General features: G+C 34.3%; 1 long non-coding RNA gene across 1 annotated transcript; it reads left to right on the forward strand.

Annotated features, from left to right (window-relative positions):
• The first annotated feature begins 1,694 nt into the window (after window positions 1-1,694).
• Window positions 1,695-20,812, forward strand: LOC117788429. The gene is made up of 2 exons (XR_004617767.1): window positions 1,695-2,013; window positions 20,590-20,812. It is a non-coding gene; the product is annotated as an uncharacterized LOC117788429 (long non-coding RNA).
• The last annotated feature ends 15 nt before the right edge of the window (window positions 20,813-20,827 follow it).

Consider the following 20,827-nt stretch of genomic DNA (forward strand, 5'->3'; position numbering starts at 1 on the left):
CGTCTTCATTTCAACTCTATCCTTTCGCGTGCTCTCTCGTTTTCGTTTCTCTTCGCTTTTTTGTGCTCCTTCATTTTTATTTTCTTCGGCTGCTGCTTCTGTTGTTTGCTGTTTAACGAAGCAAATCAACAAATTGTAATGATGCCAAGCAGAGAAGTCGGTTCTGCGACGCTTGCACTTTTCACCCCGCCCCTCAAACACTTCAGCACCCGAATGTTAACCCAAGCCCGCAGTCCTTTTTGCATGGCTCGCTCCGCTTGAAACGCAGTGTAGCGTAAAATGAATTGAGACATTCATTTCGAAACCCTAAAATAATAAAATAAAAAAAAAAACAAAAAAACCGCAAGCAGAGAACCCTTGCAAAAGTTTTCCAACAACTAGCACTTCGGCCCTCGCCACACACAAAACTGTGAATGCAAAAGTGGCAAAAAGTTTCGTAGCACTCAGCAAATGCTTCAAGCTGTTGTGCATTCAGGTGTGAAGTTTTTGGTCGGCGCACAAAAGTATGCTACAAATAATTAAATCATGCAAAGGTTATCGCAACTTTATGAACACGACATGCAACTTGTGCTTGATGAGAGAACCACTTGGAAGGTAGAGGGTGGTGTGTTTAACGAATATGCATACAAGTTCAATGCCACCTCAAAGTCCTTGTCAGTCTATAGTAGTCAAGTAGTTTGATATTGTCTAATCGATATTTATATTTGCTCTTTGCGAAAAAGGGTTTCGAATTTACATACACCGAAAGCAACGCAAATACTGCTCCGTTGAACATGGTCCGAGTTCGTGCTCATGTTCGAGTCGTTCAAATGCCCAGCAGCCAAGTCGGCTTTTCTTTTTTGCCATAGCTACTGCTGGCATTTCCGTTTCCGCCTCAAACGCACTCAGTGTAAAAAACGTTAAAAGTTAAATGTTTACTCTTGAGTTGCCATCTAAATGCCCTTGCTGAGCAGATTTCATTATTATTTTAAAGTCAAACAAATAGTTTGTGCAATTATATAAGAACAACCGAGGTAAATATTTAACATTGTTTTTCATTATTAAATTTAAAACATTATTATTAAGTTATATTATTAAATTTAATATAAATATGTTTATATATATTTTGATTATCATTTGAAATTGTTATTATTTCTCTAATTAATTCAAGTTTAACACAAATTTATACTTATTTCAAAAAAATTGTGTAATAATTGTTTGTGTTAAAAAGAAATATACTGGGAGTATAGGGAAAAGGTCAGCTAATCAGAACGTTACCAAATCGGGTACCCAAGGAACCTGGCACCATCCGAACCAACAATTCAGTCAAGATAAATTTAAGTTTATTTGCCCGACTGGCTGTGGTCCATAATTTATGAGCACCAAGTGATTTGCATGCACTTTTTCTTACACCTTTTTCGCATACCGACCACGTACACCGTTGCACTAGAAAAAAAAGCTATAGAAGGAATGGCAGACGAGACCTGGCAGCAGAAGTAAAGCATAAAACATGTGTGGGGTTGACTTTGCTTTCGATATGTTGCACTCAAAACAATTGGCGGTAAACAGCAAGCAAATGGCCAATGACAAACTGGTCGAAACGGATGACAAAATAGGTCGAAAACTAACGAATGCTCTCTCGTAAAAGCTCCGCACCGAAAGCTTTGGCCGCCTGCCTTATAAACAGCCGCGTTGATAAAATTCAAAACAGTTGCCGTTTCGTCCGCGTTGCCAACGCAGCAGCAGCAGCAGCAGCTATCGGTGTGCGAGTCAAAGAGAGATAGAAAACAATATACAAAAACCGTTGCCTACTTTTGAGCGCAAACTAAGAGCGCCGATCTAACGGGAAGCCTCGAAGGTGCCGGCAAGGTGCATGAATGTGCATGCAATAAGTGCGGGAAAACAAGTTGTAAAGTATTTTTGGAAAGTCTTGAGAAAATTTGAGGATACAAAAAGTGAACTACACAGTGAAAGGTGAAAGAGCACAGAAAAGTGAAGGAAATTAAATTTTAAATTCAAGTGCTGAACACTCAGGTAAGTTTCTTGAGCTTAAGCGTTAATTAGTGCTCATGTTTCACGAGGGATTAAGATAATAAAACCGGACGTAGCTATAAAAGAGTAGAGAATAGGTTAAACCCATAAGAAAAAATGTTATCTCCGATACACTGAATGAAATTATGCACATAATGGCACACAGTCTTTAAATTTATTTAACTATCACTTTAGCTTAAGATAAAGTGTAAAATTGTGGCTTGATTGATTTTCTTAAATTTCTTAAAAGAATTATTTTCAATTCGAATTTATTTACGAGTTTCATTGAATATGTCCAATTATATCAGAAGTCAATATTACTTACATTTACCTTAAACATTTCGTGGAATTCTCGTATACTTCATTTGAGTATGAGGCTCAATAAAAATATAAACATTGTGGCTGCATTGGAAGAAGATGTCAACGGCAAACTGCCTAAAACATGTACAGAAATCACTCACAAAAATGTTGACTGAAAATTCCCAACGGAGCACCGTGGAGGCGGCAATTTTACGGCAGTTTGACTTTGCCAACGGCAGGCGAATCCTTTAAAGCCTGCACGTTAAAATGCGACTCGACCAGGCTTAACTTAAGCACAGGACGAGAACAGGACGAGCAGCTACAAAAAAAAATAAATGGCAATGCTCAAGTGGCGCGGCGCTTAACACAAATTAGACGCACTTAATTACAGCGCAAACAGTTGCGGGGAGTGGTCATAAAATGTGCGATGCAAACACAAAAGCCACAAAAAATATACACATACAGATAGGTATACTCCTATATTAAGAGCAGAAAACAACAACAAACCAAGCAGACAGTGCACCGAAAAAGTCGGCAACTTTCGAATTCGGCGAGCCAAAAGTTGCGGCTTAAAACTCAATTAAACGAATTGCTTCAAATGTAATTAAATTCCATTTTATACGGTTTTGTTTTTAAGAAAATATTTTGCCAACTGTCTAGCGAAAGTTTTCATTTAACTAATTTTCATTTCAAGTGAAAACAATTATGACAGTTTATGAATTAACTGAATCCAAGACAACTATAAAGACAGAGAATATGAGCAGCTGAACAGTTTTTTCGGAAGCTATTGAGAAATTAAAAATCATGCTCACTATATCATTTATTAAGATACATAAATATAGCTATTCCAAATGGAATTTGTTACGTCAACGCCTAGACTTTTTTTAAATGTGTACAAAATGGCTTAAATAATGTATTTACTAAAATAAAAAAAACAAAATTTAAGGTATTCAAATTTAAGAATTGAACACAAGATAGTGCAGATTTCAGAGGAAAGGATTCGAAAATGGAATTTACAATAAAGTTACTTTCACAATTATAAGTTGACCGTTTAAGGCTTTATCTTATCATCGAATAGTATGTAAATATTATATGCTATCTTTAAAAAAATTTAACGTATATAATGTATTTACTAAAATAAAAAAAACAAAATTTAAAGCATTCAAATTTAAGTATTGAACACAAGATAGTGCAGTTTTTAGAGAAATGGATTCGAAATTGAAATTTACAATAAGGTTACTTTCACAATTGGAAGATGACCGTTTAAGGTTTTATCTTATCATCGTGAATAGTGTGCAATTATTATATGCTTTCTTAAAAAAAAATGGAATCGAAAAGACTATTCAGAATGAGCTTAAATGTAACTTTGGTTCTTTGAGGTACGCGTTGCAATCAGTAAATTATTATTTAAGGTTGCTTTTGCTTTCAAATAGACATGGTAGCTATAAAAATAATGATTTTTTAAAATGCATTTTCTGAATATTATGGCGAAATCAACCTTTGGTAGACTGTTTTCTAAGCATCTGATTTTTAGAAAATCGAAATCGATTGTTATTAGTGCGCTGTTTATATTTAATATTTAGAAATTTTCTTTTTTTTAATCATCGTCCTAGGAGACAAAGCATATAGGTATTTATAATATATTTTATAAGGATGATAAATTGATTTAAAAAGGATTTGGATTAAGCTTTTTAATGACAAGTGGGCTGCTATTCATCAAGTTTTCTTTGCCATTAAAAATCATGTCAGAAGTGGCAATTTATGAATAGATTTAAGCTGTTTAAAACATATTTCAGCAAGAATCAAATCAACCCACGCACATTAGCTGGGCACAACTTTTCAAGGCCTCAACCCTTTGGTAAATACACCCGCGTCGACAACAATGGCCATTTCCGCAGTTCCGCTTTTCTGATAGGCCGTTACTCCGCTGACTGCTTTTCCCTTTTTCCTTCTGGCCACGTTTAGCTGGCAAACAATACGCTCATTAGTTGTCGGAATCGCCTCATTTCGGTGCTGTAGGCTGTAACCATAACCTCTAAGCTGGCAACGTCGAATGGTAAGCAAAGTTTTCTTAATTTCGACATCGCACACATAAAATAATATTTTTGTTTCTTGAAACTTTGCTGGCAATAAAGTCGTAAGTGCCAGGAAACTGGCCTAAGGCTCACAGTCTCGATGAGGCCCAAAATGAAGACATTCATTTTAATTATTTACAGAAAGCATTAACCTCGCTGCCATCATTCAATGGTAACCATTATTATAGGGATTTGGGGATGAATCATAAATGTAAAAAGCAATATCTGCTGCTCTTCGTCTCAAAGTTTTCCACTCGAGTTGTCGCTGTTGGCCAACTTGTAGTGCCTCAAAAGTATGTCCTACTTTAAAGTGGTGACAAAGTAACGCAAAATGAATATGCAAATGGCTCAAATATTGACTGCAACAACTTAGTAAGTGGCAAGTAGCAAGTGGCAAGCAACTCACAGTCCAACAAGTAATGCTACTTTATTTAAGTTTTTCCTCTGGCATAAACTGCTCTCTCATTGGCCTCGAACTGCTGCCAATGCGTTCAACTTTTCAATGCAAATTATGCCAAAATGCAATCTTCCCGTTCGTTGCACGTTGCAAGTTGCAAGTTCCTCGTTGCATGTTGCTAGTTCCACTTCACACGCAGTTTTGGCCCCAATATAAATTCAAACCCAAAAACTTTTCCACTATTGCACTGTGCAAGAGGCTTAAAACTAGAATTTTGAAGATTGATATACTAGTAAATTCCCTGTAATTAGTTGGAAATATAAATCAATTAATTTCAACTCTGTCAATTCACATTATCAGAACAACTCTTGTTAGTAAAATATTTAAGACCACAAACATCTGTAAAATAAATACTTAATAATAAAATATTTCTGTAAAATACTTTAAATGCTTTTGAAAGTCTATAACACTGGGCAACAAATTTGAACTTTTTGGCTATTGCATTAATTTCACGTCGTTTAAGATATTTTACACATTTTGATTATATATGGTTCAAATAGGTCTACTATATCATATAGCTGCCATAGGAGAGATCAGTTCAGAATCAGCCTTTAGTATGAAAACTTCTGCTGTTTTTTAAGATATATCATCTAATCTCTCAGGTTGTGTATCTGGTTATGTGTTATATATCCCTAGCGAATTTGGTTCAAATGGGTTGACTTTCAATATAGCTGCCATGGGAAAATGCAGCTTTAGTACGAAAAACTTTTTTATTTTTTAAGATATTTCAACCAAACTCACAAGCTGTGTATTCTATATTGTCCTTTTCATCTTCACCAATTTTGATTCTAATCTGTCCACTATATCATATCGGACCGATCGGTCAAAAATCAAGCTTAAGTATGAAAACCTTTTTTGATTTTTGAGATATCTTAACTAAACTGATAGAATATGCATATAAGTTGGTCTTATGCATCCTTACCGAAGTTGCTTCAAATCGGTCCACTATATCATAAAGCAGCCATAGGGCCGATGGGTAGTAAATCAAGTTTTAGTATGAAAAACTTTTGTGTTTTTGGAAATATACCAATCAAACGCATATATTGAGTATCTTTAATTGCCCGTTACATCCTAACCAAATTTGGTAGAAATCGGACTACTATATCATATAGCTGCCATAGGAAATATCGATACGAACGGTCGATAAGCAACCTTTAGTAATAAAAACTTTTTATTTTTTAAGTTATTTTAAGTTATAAAGTCGAAAATCAACCTTTGCGTAAAACTTGTTTTATTATTAATATGTTCATTACTTAGCTGTCTCTCCATAGATTTTAATGAACCATATCTTAAACGACGCGTAATTAATGCAGCTATGTAATAATTTTTTTTAGATTTTTCACAAAATTTTAAACAACAAAAATCTTAACAAAAAGCTAAACAAAAAATCATAATTTTCTTAATTCGAAAATTTATGTCTCTTAAACTACTGGTTTAAATCATAAACTTTGTATTAATGAATTATAAGTAGCATTCAGAATAAGTAAAGCTTTTAAATATCAGTTTTGTCACCAGTTTTGTCAGTCAGTTTTGTGACCTCTAGAAAAAGGTACGAAAAAAAGAAAGTTTTTAAAAAAATACAAAATAACAAATGTAAATATGCATTTTATAATGGAGTTAATTTACCTCTAATTATTAAAAAATTCTAAAAAAAAAGTTTTTGTCATATGGGGCCCCCAATCTATCCAAAAATGTTGGTTTGGTTCTTGAAATTTTTTGGCTGGTGCCTAGTGTAATTACACGCAGCACTTAAAGCATTGCTCTACACTATAAGATACTCAAGTCTCTCATTCAAATCATCACATTCGCTTCAAACTTTTTTACAGGATAAAAAATGAGATGTAGACAAATTTATTTCTTGATTTGCAAGGCTTTAAACAGTCTTATCAAAGTGCTTTGCAATCTTTTCTAATATAGTAACTACTATGGAATCTACTCCATTCTTCCCCCATTCAAAAGGGCGGGGCTATAGACAAAAATGGCGCTCGGGCTCTTGAGTTTTAGGAGCACTTAACAACAATACGCACTCCACTCAAGTCATAAACATAAAAGTCTTGGCAATGAAATGCGAAACAATAAATAAAAAATGAAATGAGAGCAACACAAAAATCAAATACAAATGAAAAATGAAAAACAATGCAATAGAATAAGTGAGGGAAAAGTTGAAGATAAGAAAATAGAATTCTATAAGAAAGGAAATTAAATATTTACGCTGAAAAGCGAGGCGAGGAAATTATGCATAGTAAATAATAAAACTCAAATAGATGTGGCAACGGAATGTTGCAAGTGACGGAGCGGGGGATAAAAAGCACACATTCATATCATTGGCATGGGGTTCGACTAATTAAAGCCCACAAGGGACATTCGGTCTATTAGGCAACGTTTTGTCCTTGCTCACCACACGCATAGCCATTAATTTATTTTTATGCCTGGCATAATTTTATTATTATGATTATTTCTCTTTTTTCCTTTCCGTCTCAACTTTGCCAATATTTCTTTCTTTCAAAGCATTATTGTTGCGGAAAAACAAAAGGACAGTCAAACACGCAGAGTTGGAAAGGGAAGAGAGAGAAAGGATCTGGATCCGTAGGATGCTTTAAGGATGCGCCTTAACCAATACAAAGACAGAGGGCGCTGGTCTGTTAAAAAAAAAGACAAAAATCTCTCTCTTGGGCATACATTCAAAGTCCTCGCATATTCTGCATACTTCCTATATGTACATATATGTACATATTTGTATAGCCCGCTTTGCCTTTGCCGTTTCCTTTGCGAGTGCCTCGCTCGTTGAGCCATTTGAATTCGTATGCATACTTAATTTGGCACGACTTTGGCTTTCGCCGGGTAGCCGGATCCGGCAATGGCGTACTACATTATTGATTGGATATTTGTGAGGGAATTTAATAAAATATGCAAATTTTTTTGGCAGTCCGCATTCAATTGGAAGCTGATGACGCTTGAGTAGCGGTAACTACCGGTAACAATTCAACTGCTTTCCAATGAGCTCATACACACGCACCATCCGCTGTCGACACTAACACTTATGCATATCAGTGCAAGCAATCCTTTTCTTCAACTAATCAAGGAAAATATTCAATATATTTCATATACTTTATAAAAATCTATTGACCACAGGATTACTTCTTTACAGTAATATTTAATTTAGCTACTTTTATTTATACTTTTTATATTATCAATGGAAAGCATGTAAAGGATATTGCTATAGTCAGGGTCTCGAATATAGCCATTCCGACTAGTTTTTATTGTATTTTATTATATATTATTTAGGAAGGTGTTGTTTTGAATTAATTAAGAAAATTGTTACTTAAGCCTACACGAAATTACAATTACGACTGTCGTAACACCGACACGATCGGGAGTTTTATTTACCGTTACGGTTAGCTATGGTTCGAACCTAACCTTAAATAGAGAAGAGAACTAATAGGAAAAAACTTAAAAATAGATAATAACGAACACTTACAGCTAAATAACTAAAGACATTATGATAATGCAAAGTTTATTTTGATGGGGGAAGCTTATAAGGGGTCCGGCAAACTGGGCCTGAGCTAAGCTTATAAGAGTATATGATTTAACATTTTGCAGGATTAAAATTTACTTTTGTCATTCGCTAAGCTTGAGTGGACAAAAATCGTTACTCCCTATGCTATCTATACTTCCCGACTACATTGCTGATTTTCTTTATAGCTTCTCAGACAACAATAAATTGAATCTTTTTGTAGTTGATTAACAATACATTGAATTTTAATTTCTTATTGAACAAAATGTGTTGTAACCAGCATAAAGATATTAAATAATGGATAAAGGAGTGTATTCAATATAATAATTGCTGTTTGAAGAAGCATATTAATAAATCACAATAAACAAAAATTATTATTCATCTTTTATAAAATTAAACGTTAATAAAAATTCACTTAAGATCTTCAATGAGGCAGAAGAGAGTTATCAATCTCAGTTTGTAGGTCATCGAATATTGTATAACAGAATCGCTTAACATTCGGAAAATATAATACATTTTTTTCTTCGTTTAAAGATAGAAAAGAAAAGCATTTTTATTTTCAAATAAAATTATTTTTCTTATATTTTCCAAAGTTTTCGACTTAAATTAAATTGCGGTCCTACCGCTTTTCAGGGAATGTGGAAATTACGAAGGCAAAATTGTTTGATTATGATAATAAATGTAGTCTAATCCCGAAATAAATGTACTCATATGCATTTGTGGAAGGTCTCATTACTTATGCAAATGTAATTTAATTTCGTCTGGCAAAATCCAGAAAATATGTTAGCTTTACATTTATCCGCTTTCATTATCATCCAGTTCAGATGTAAGCCCATTGCCTCAGACTGTTCATAGTCGTAAAAGAAAAAGTCGCTCGCTCGTTCTGGACAAGGTCATCAAATCATATCACCAAATACATTGAACCCGCAATTGTTCACAGCAACATCAAAAGACCAACTCAAATGTCTTTAACAGCTGTCCGACTGAAGCTCACAAAAGCATCAACAATAAAGATGAGGCTAAAACGAAAACGAACATCACGTGGCCTTCATAAAACCAAGCAACCCACTGTTAGTAAATCTTATCACAGTGATAGACTACGAGTTACCATATACCCAGAGAAAATAGCAAAAACATAGATATTCCTCAATTTTATGACAGGTACTTTCACCTACTATAGTGCCAGGCCATTTACAACCTTTTCAGAACTATATTATTAAATTAATAAACCTAAAATTATTGATTTAAGCATTTGGCAAAAATAACGTACCTTCTTCATATATTGCCCACATTCCAAAAGAACGTGCCCGTCTCAAATGTAACAGATTTATACCAATTTTGGTATTTTTAAAAAATCTGTAAGTCCGATGTTTTTTCACCAATCTTAACAGTTGATATAGTTTTGGAAAGAAAACAGTTAGGGCTAACTAAACAAAATAATATTTATTTATTAAATAACCATCCTTTTGGGATTAAATCACAGTAATGTCGGATGTTTTTGACCGATTTCCCAAAATAGATCGTCGATGCGCCAGCTCAGGAGGACCTCCAAAAAAAAATTTTTTTTTTTTTAAAGATATTGCTAATATATCATCCACTGATGATACAGCGTTTTCTAAAATAAAAAAAATTTAATTTTCACTCCACCCTAATATATATACAATGGCTTCAAAGTTCTGTTACATAAATTATATAGTTGTTCGTATTTTAATCAAACTAAATTAAGCAACGAAAACTGTTATTTCTGATTAAATGTAAAACTAATAATAATATAATATATTTATTTAAGCTTCATAATTTTTGGTATTCTAAGAATATACCTATAACCATATTAACTCAATGGTATAAGGCAATGTAGTGACAATGAAAACTTTTTGTTAGTAGAAGATTGCCTGCAGCTGCACTAAGACTGTGCCATCTTCCATATCATGGACAGAGTTTTAGTGGCAATACCATTCCTGGTCGCAATCCCCACTCAAGTCAAGTCCATGTCCAAGACCCACTTGACTTCCTCCCGGCACTTAATCAGTCAAATTTTATGCGACGCGCAAATGAAGAAGCGAGGAAAACACTGAGAACTGAGCGATATATATATGTGTACAGAGAGAGAGAAAGAGAGAGAGAGCGAGAGAGAGAGAGAGAGAAAAAGAGAGAGAAAGGGAGAGAGAAGGGGAAGTGATAGAGCGACAGGAAGAAAATAAGACAAAAAAGCCTGGGAGCAGCTGTTGACAAGGGGCATTAATTGCTTTTAGTTTTTGGACGACGGGACATAGAATATAATATAAACGTGTTATGAAATTTGCGTTGCATGGCTTAAAGCTGACAGCCAAAGTTACAGCTTGGCGACTGCAATTACACTAAATAGACTTTAATGTGGCATATTCTCAAGTTATCTTTTTCTTCATTTCCCTTCGTCTTTAGTCCAATAAAAAAAGTGCTGCAAGTCATTTGAGCGGTTACCAAAAAGTTGCCTACAACTGAACTTTGCATTTGCCTGTCTACCAAAAACTTGTTCAAAAGCCAAGCAAAGAGAAGCAGAGAAAGAGAGAAGCCACGACAGTGAGAAAAGCAGACGTTAGTTGACAGTTCCCGTTTGGGCCGCATTGTTCTCTCTTGCCACAGCCTTTTCGCAATTTAGTTTGTGGCAAATTATTTTGTGCCCCTTTGTCGGCCTCCTGTCGCCTGCTTAGATTTCCTTATAGGCAGAAGCAATGACAAAGTTTCTGTTGTCACAAAGTTGTTTCTTTTGCTGCTCCTCGGCTTTCTTTTTTGTGGTCTTTTGTCTTAACAACTGAAGTACACAAAAATTGTGGTTTAATTCAGGACTAACATAAAATTTCAACTGCATACCTAAAAGTGGCAGGTGATTTTATTAGATTGAAATAAAAGATGATTGGAATCCGATATATTTCGATATTTTGACTGTTCTAAATGTAATCACTGCAATTAATTCTGAGCTCAGGGCAATTTCCGGCATATTCCAATTAACTCGAGTCATCCTTTTAGGAATTTAAATCTCATCATTACAAATTGCATTTGGCTCAGAAATTAAACCACTTTTTATGACTCATAAAAATTTGCAGCTGAAAATGCTTTTCATCAGCTTTCACTTCAACTTTGGTAAATTTTTAAAGCTGATTTATGTCAACGGCAGGATAAAGTTTACCTAGCCTTGTATGATCTGTCTGCCTCTTTAGATAAATATGCATAAATCGTAGATGCGTGCCCCATAAAAGTCTGTGATTAAATGAAACCATTTATTAAGTAGGTAAAGACAATGCCGCCACGACACCTCAATGCCCGCACTCCCGCTTTCCCACTTTTCCAGTTGCCCTCTTTCAAAAGTATAAAACAATTTCTTTAAAAGCCACGAGCAGAACACGCAGACTTATGACAATGCACGTTAAATGCCAAGACACCTTTCCAATCCCCTGTTGCCACAGACTCCCCCTCGACCCCCTCGACCCCTCGACCACCAACCCCCCCTTGACAAGGGCAAGTAAACACAAACAAATTTTTAAATTTGTAAACACGCAGCAAACGAGCCACTTGGTAACTGAAGGTAACGAATCCCGAGCCCGAAAAACCAGCTGAGTCCCTAACCACTTGACAGTCGACGCAACATGCATGTGTACATGTGTGTGTGTGTGTGTGTGTGTGTGTGTGTTTGTGTTTGTGTGCTTTTAAATATAATATATATATATATATATATAAAAGGTGTGTGTGTTTTGTGTTGGTAACAGGAAATCCGACAATTTTTGAATTTTTCGCATGAGCCGAAAAAAAAACTGAACCGCCTCCATCTGCACTACAGTTATGCGTAGTTTTAAACATGTAAGAACGCTTAAATCAAGACTCCGACTATAAGATACCCGTTACACAATATTTTAACCATTATATCTCAGAGACTATAATAGCTAGACACAACAAACTTGGTACGTATTATTGATTTATCTATATGCAAAACACATTAGGTTTGTTTTAGAATTTAGTTGCATCTCTTTTCAAAAAAGAGGCCCGATATTATGGCATAAACCTAAAATGTAAAGCTAGACACCTGTAAATTTGCATATTTATTAAGTAGACTAAAGTAGAAATTATAAAATTTTTTGTTTTTTTAATTGATCCCTGTCCTCGCACTCACCCATCTCATTCTGGGCTCCGATTTATTAGCATAAATGCCCAGCTGCAAAATTTGGTTATATTTTTAAAGAAAACATGGCAAACAAACTTATTTTTAAAAAAAAATTTTTATTTAATTTATACAGTATTACTGTGATATGAAATGGCCTAACACATTGTTTTTTTTTTAATTGGCCCAGCATTTGTTACTTACAGACCCTCAAGTGTGTTTCCTGCTCTCAATCAAAACATATTAGAGACTAACATTAATTTAATAAAGATTATTTATTTGTAGTAATTAGACAATAGAAAGCTTGGATTCAAAACTCTTCAATATTAACAACAACAACATGTTATCAAAAAAAAACTAGGATAATACGGGTAGCTGATCTTAAGTAGGAGTTTTATTAATTTGATCGTAATTTTTTATAAATGAATTTAATCATGATCTTATCAAGCTTTTTTTTTTATTTTGACTAATACAAACTTGAAAATGGTTTAAAAAAATGATCGAAAGCATTATATTTTTTGAGTTTTTTCATAAAATTGTTATAATCAAAAATAAAAGTTAAACTTTTGCTTCGTTACGTACCAGATCTGTTACCGAAACGCACTAAAATCGAAACTGGTACCAACATCTTTTCGGTATTATTCACTGCGTAAAATAATATTTATTGTTATATCTATTAATATCGGATAGGAGAAAAATATTTTTAGCATAAAAAATACGAAGTAAATAATACCTATCAAAATTAAAGGTATTCAAGAGAATGATATCTTCGTATTTACAAAAACTGTCTATGTTACACTCAAGAGTGTTAAATTTTCGCGTATCAGAGCTCAAACGGTAACGACTAATAATCAAAATGTATGCGATTTCTTGGAGCACTTTTGATTAGGCGCAAACACAGCCCATCCCGCCCACATGGGCGTTTAATGGCACACTCGGCGTATGCGTAATATTCCCTGCTCATATGCCACGCATATTTGCATAATTTGTCTGCCATCCTGCACAGACACTCACACCCTCACACACATGGAGAGACACACATATTCGAGCACATTGCCATCATTTAGCCAGCCGAGCTGTCTGAGTTACTAAATTGCACATACGCCATGTATGCCGTCGCATTTAGGATTGAGTCTAAGCGAGAAAGCAAGGTAAAAGGCATTGTTCAAGCTTATTTGGTTCTGCAGGGAGTTGATGGGCGGATTTAAGTGTTTGTTGCAGTGTTAGTCGCGCACTTGCTGACAAATTGAGCCTGATGTGCGCAAACAGGCAAAAAGGTCTAGGAAATGAATAGAGCTGCTTGAGTGGATAACACGGCTGGGCCAAAATAGAATGCGATGCGGCAGCAACAGGTACTCAATAATGCTTAAATAAAGAATATTTGCAGAGAGAGAGAAACACGTATCGTAGAATTTGTTCCTAAACAACTCAACACGGAACATTTTCTAACCTATACCAAATTTATTTCAATTTACTTCACTTTCATCGAGCAGATAATTATCTAACACAATTCCAAGAATTTCTCTGTTTGTTCTCAGTTCATCCTTTTCTGGTCAGAGTTCCAACTTTGCCTTCATTCATTAATAAACGCTGACAACAGCAGCAGCTGCTGCCTCCGTTTAACTGCAGAAATATTAACTTGGCTAAAGAACTTCATTATGTGTAGGCTAATAAATCTCTGGAATTGGCTACCTTTTGACTGTGGCCAAAACCAGCAATGAATCATAATGCGCCCATTGTAAACACCTTCAATTCAAAGACAAAGGCGAACAACTAAGATACACATACGCCCCGTGTGGCACATAGTCAACTTGGAGGCAGGATCGAAGTTGCAGCTTGAGGCCATCTGGTAATGTTTTGGCGTGTCGACAAAAGCAAGCAATAAAGCGTAGCATAAATTAGATAAATAAGCAAGCATAAAACTTTAATGTTTGCTAGACAAATACAAAGACAAGGACCAGGCCTGAGGGCAGGACGAGGACGAAAACGAGAGCACTTTGTGCCCAGTTATGTTGTCACAAGTTGCGTAACACGCTTGTTATTATTATTATTATTGTTGTTGCTTTTGTATGCGTTACATTATTATAAAAATGTTATACCCACACACACACACACACACACAGACGACGACAAGCGTATAAACCATAACCGAAACAAAGGCCAATAATGAAATGTCTTTATGCGGCGATTATCTGAACATAACCCGGCCCAATGTGCAATTAACTGGCATGCGGTTTTGTCCTCAAGGGGTAGAATAGGTCTGCCAACGAAATATGAACTCAAATATGACATGATGAGTGGCAGAATTTATCGGGGGATACTCTAACTGTTTCCAAATGGCTGTCAACGGTAGCTTTTTAATAACAGTATCTAAGGATTAAGTCTAAACTAAAAGCCAAAAGCTAATTTCAGTTGTACTCACAGTTTAACTAGTATATCTACTTGTATCAAAATAAAAATGCTTATGTTTTTCATTAATCTCAGCTGCCTTCTCATCTTAAGCTTCTGCCTTGTTTCTCTTACATCTTCATAAGCCTCCTCATTTATTTTGTCCAAATACCAAACAATCAGGGACATTTTCTTAAAATTACTGACTTTAATACAGTGCGTCTTCTTTTAGCTTTAAGTTGCTGTCGACCCATCTGGACTTTTTATTTTAATTTTGAACATTATTTCATACATTCATATCAAAGCTCATCATCAAATTGTGCGCCCAAAAAATAAAAAATAAAAAAAATTTAATAACATCGAATCAAGTTTGTTCAAGCCGGAAATAGTCGAGCAAGGAGAGATGGAAAAAGCCGTGGATGTCGATGATGTGTCCTGCCTGGCAGCTGGCCAATGTTTATCCAACTATCTGTGGCTCTGTGGCTATTCGGCATTGAGGTTTGGACTTTGGGTTTGTTTTGCCATTTTTAAGCTGAACTGTAAATGAGATTTTGCACATTTGCTTTGAGCTCATCTTTCTTATTCTCTCGCTCTTTCTGTCTATTGCCCTTTAGCTTTCAAATAGTAATTTGCTGCACAGCTTTTACTATTCGACCCCAACACTTGATGGCCTCCACTTTCGACTGATGACTGCCTCTGACTGAGTAATAATCAACTAGCTGCCGGCAGACCCAATGTTAGCCCAAAAATATTTTGCGTAAATCCAAAATAAAAACTAAACTACAGGGCGTTCAATTTCAGGAAAATACGAGTATCGAATTAAAGAGTCTAGTTGTTTATTCACAATTTCATATTTTTGTTACTTTACAAAATTCTCTTCTGCAAACCATTTAAGTTGTTGCACTATTTTTAAAATGGCAAACAAAATCTTATTATAGTTGTTTACATTTTACTAGAATATACATTGAATTCTTAAATATTATTTATCATTTAAATTGCCATAAAGGTTTATAAAAATAAAACCAGCAGGAAAGGTTATAGTTTTATCCCGAGCATGGAATACCCGTTACTTATTTCAATATATATAAAAGTACTTAAAAGAAATTACTACCTAATAAAAACTATTGCATACTTTTAGGTGATTATATTGAAATAATAACTTTATTTATATCTTAGGTGAGCTTTTACATCCGTTCTACTTGTCAAATATTACTGTGGTTAAGTGGAATCATAGATAATATTAATAGATAACGTTATTAACCATAAAAACTGTATTATTTTAAAAACTGTGGGTGTAGGAAAGGGGCATGGCTTAAATTTGAAACAAACTTGATCTGCGTGGCCAAATTTGGTATCTCTATCTCTTATGGTCTTTGAGATCTAGGCGCTCACACGAACGGACAGACAGACAGACGGACAGGCACACATGGCTATATTGACTCGGTTGTTGATGCTGATCAAGAATATATATACTTTATAGGGTCCAACATGCCTCCTTCTCCCTGTTACATACATTCCAGCGAACACAATATACCCTTTTACTTATTTTTTAAGTAACGGGTATACAAATTGAACCTAGGAAAAGATTCTGGAAGGTTGGAAAATCATAAATTACCTATTTTTATTTTACAATAAAAATTAAAAATTAAATTAAATTTATAATTTATAATTATATTGATAAAAATTAACAAACAATTTTCATTTATTTAAAAAATTTTAATCGACTTTTTTTTCCTGCATTTTATTAAGATAACTATATTTCTTTTTTGTTCATATTTAATGAGCAAAAAGTAAATCTATAGGATACAAAAGCTCAATGTTTTTTATACATGGAATATTAGAATAGTGGAAATTTAATGAAACTTTGATATTCTAAATGTGCAAATATAAAGAGAGCAGCGTTTGATTTTGGCTTACTAAGTCTTGTAAATATACTTTAAGCACCTGCAAACTTTCACATAATCGAGTCTGCAAACTAGATTTTCCTTCTTAAGGAAAATTTCAATTGACAAACAGGAACATATTTCATGAATTTCGTGGAAAACGATGTCCAATTAAATGCGTGTCAAACAATCGGTCGTATGCGTAATTAATGTTAGCTACAAATTTGTCAGTCTTTGACAAATATCGCCTGATGGGCTGTCTAACTCTGTGGGCACTTAATCAACGGCAGACAAATCTCTAAGATGCTTTCAATTAGTTGGCGCTTAAGTAATTATGTCTAATGCTAAAACTTCTGACGTATGATTGATGGCAAAGCCGTGTTAAGAGCTAATTGCGAATTATTTGGATGAAGAAGGGAGAAAGAGACATACATATGTCAATATAGACAGTAGGAGAGAACTGAACGAATTCGCCCGCATACACAGACAAGCCACATTATCTATGTGTTATTTACAATGTGCAAGGACACGTACCTTTACCTCACACGCTCTGATGGTCAGACTCAAAAGGACCAAACGGCCAACAAGCCAAGGCACACAAACGTAGAGGATTCTGAAACCCATTCACAATGTAAAATGTTTACAGTGTCATAAAATATCAGCAGCAAATGCGAAACCAAAACAAACGAAAGAAGAAAAAGCGCTGAAAGTAAAACAAAAAAGGAAATGGATAGAACTTACATGACAAAGTGATCAAATAAAAGCGAAAGAACCGAGGGTGTTCTTACAAGGTATAGGAACTTTTATTCTTCAATTCAAATAGAATCAAAATTTATGAGAACCTTTTCTTGTAAAAAAAATGTCTAATTGAGCATCATTGAATGATTTTCACTTGAGATGTTCATTTGAAATGCACATTCTTTTCTTTTATTCATATAAATTAAAGTAATTATTCATCCGGTAGATCTGCATGTCAAACTAAATAACAGTCTTAAGATTCCCCCCAGAAAATCCTGTGGAAACTCTGTTGAAAGCAGCAGAGAGTGGATAGCATACATTTGTGATTATACAGCTTGAAAGGTTTTTGTGTAGCCTTTGAATGGTTTGGCCTCAGAGTCAAGTTGCAAATGCATATTGCAAACATCAAGTGCTTTCATATCAGACAACCCGTCGGTCTAAAACACAATGTGCCTTACAACACACACTCCACACTCAGCCTCCCACACAGACACAAACACACACACATTGAGAGTCCTCAGAGACAAGCACATAAAAATCAATAAAATAATATCGCATTACACACTTTGCCCGCATTGTTCTCGGTTTCATTTCAGTTTTTTCTCTCGTTTCTTTCTCATGTTTTTTTTTTTTTGGTTTGTCAATTTCGATTTTGGCGGCCACGATGGCGTATGATTGATTTTGGGGCGCACACGCGAGTCACAAGTCCTCATCCTCAATGGAATGGCTAGGCACGAAAGCGTTGCATAACTAAAGGCGCCACCGCCAGTCGACACAAATTGCAATCGCAGCGTTGACATGTAGCAAGCAACACTGATGGAGCAGCTGCCATATCAAACCAATTCACGAATTGCTAGTCAACAAATTCAATTCAATAAGCGCCTCACATGGCTTGCATCAATTTTGTGTTCCACTCTTTTATACCCTGTGCCCATCGCATAATTTTTATAAAGGGTATAATAACTTTATTCAATTCACATTCTTTTTTTCCAATACTAAATATCTTATTTTAAACTTTTTGTCCCTTGGCAAAAAACAATAATATTTATTGTTTTGATTTGAGGTTTGTAAGCTTTTCTCAATCCTTACATTGTAGATAAATTTCCAATACCCCCAGTTTGTAAAAAGTTTTTTGTTTTATTTTGAATATAATTTTAATTGTTAATTTTAAATCTTTTTTCTAAAGAAAGAGCTAAAGATGCCTAATTCATTTTAAATATCAAGCTCATAATTCTTGATTTCATTATGAGTTATTTAAGTATGTATTCAGGATATAATTGTACAAATAAGACATTTCAAATGTGAAGAAAAAATATAATATTTGATATAAATTAAAAAAATGTACAAAACATTGTTAAATATGATACTTGCTTTGTTTTCTATTTATTGTAAAAATTTCATCAGGAAATATCTTAGAGCTGGACGCAGGGTATCTTACAGTCAAACACTTTTGAACTGCACAGCTTTTTTTTAGATGATGCCCGTAAGCGGCGACTTTTCCATGACTGTGTTTGCCACATGTATGAATGTGGGCGGGTGGGTGTGTATGTGGGCGTGGGCGTGGCATAAGCTGATCAAAGAATCTATACATTGCAATGCTTGTATTTTGTATCGCATCACGAAATGACTTTTGTGAGTTGTTGCCCTGTTTCTAATCGTATTAAATGGGCAACAGAATGGTTTCAATGAGGAATCTGAACAAGGTACGCAAATTGGATAAATGCTCTACATATTTTATAAATATTGTATGGGACTTCCAAATTGTTTCAATTTATTATTTAAGTATTTGATAAACGACATGTAATGGGAGTCCAATTTGAGTAACCAAATACATAGAGTTGTAGTGAAAATCTCAACTTTAAATTTAGTGCTACGTGAAATTCTAAATAAATTGTTATAGAAAAAGAGCCGCCACTATCATTAACAATTTTTTTTAAATAAAATACATTTTAAATTATTAGTAACTTTAGTTGAAAAATAATGTACATTTCAGTTGATTTTAAGAATAATTTTTTCAGAAAATTAGTTGAGATAAAATTAGAACAACTTTTATCAAATGTAATTAGTTTGTTAATTTATTTATTTAATTCGATTCCTAGTGCTAGAAACTAACGCTTATTATTTAAGGCATTTAACAAAATAACTTTTCAGTGCTGAAATCAGTTTAGTAAACAATCTAAAATTCTAGAATAAATAGATACTTGATTTTAAAATTGTGTGACTAGATCTGCATTTGGTAGGCTCAATTTTATATGAAGCTATTATATCATTCAGCAGGTATCTACGAATGACCCCAAAGTTTTTCAAATTTTCCTTGATGTGAATTTTTTAGAGTCTATGAGTTGAATTTAAGTTTTAAGAAAAACGGAGGAAGAACAAAAAACTTTCATTCACTAGGTTGCCCGATTTTCCCTCACCCAGGTAAAATGTTTCTAAAATCCGAACTAAGTGCTCTTAAAAGGAAACTGAAGTAAAAATTGCAAAAGGCAGCAGTCAAAAAGTCTTTTTATATACTTTAAAATCCAATCTTTAAGAATTCTTATCCTCATTTTCTTTTACTTTGTGCAGTTGAACTCATGAATGAAAAAATTCATTTTATATTAAAGCAATTTGTTTCTCTCTCATGAATGCCATCAATTAAAAGCTTCATTAATAAAGTCTATAACTTTTTTAAGCCTTTCACATCCGATTGATTCTCCAATCAAAATATAATTTAATATGTCGCATTTCCACATCAAAAATGAACAACATTGTATGTGAACTTAAACAGCTTAACAGCTCAATTCTGAAATTGCAGCAAAAATGCCAATGACTGCGTGCATTCCATACAAATAAAAAACATAAATTCCTCACATAGATACAAGAGACACGTAGGAGCAGCGAATTGTAAAGGCATTTTAAAGTGAAGAGTATGAAATGAAATTGTTGTTGTTTTTGCAGATGGAAAGTTAAAAGATTGATTGAATCAGGTAAATCAAAAATGGTTGAGTTATAGTACCCATACACATTTATTCAAATACAGAGATGAATGAAAAAAACATTTAACTGTAATGATTTAACGCAAATTCGAATTTTATCTTGTATTTTTGCAGGCCGTCATCAGCAACAGTCAAAGATAGAGAGAAAAAGAGGACACCGGACAGAGAGAGGCGAGGTTAATGGGCGGTTTTGCGTTGCCAACTCGACAATAAGAACAACAACAACAACAACAACGACAACGAGATCTACAACAACCACTGGCCAGCCACAACAGCAACAACAAAAACTATTTACACAAGCAATATCAACTCGTCCCCGCCATGTTGTCAACGTAATGAAAACGAAACACAA

Source organism: Drosophila innubila, assembly GCF_004354385.1.
Source record: "Drosophila innubila isolate TH190305 chromosome 3L unlocalized genomic scaffold, UK_Dinn_1.0 0_D_3L, whole genome shotgun sequence".
In the NCBI taxonomy this organism is placed as follows: domain Eukaryota; kingdom Metazoa; phylum Arthropoda; class Insecta; order Diptera; family Drosophilidae; genus Drosophila; species Drosophila innubila.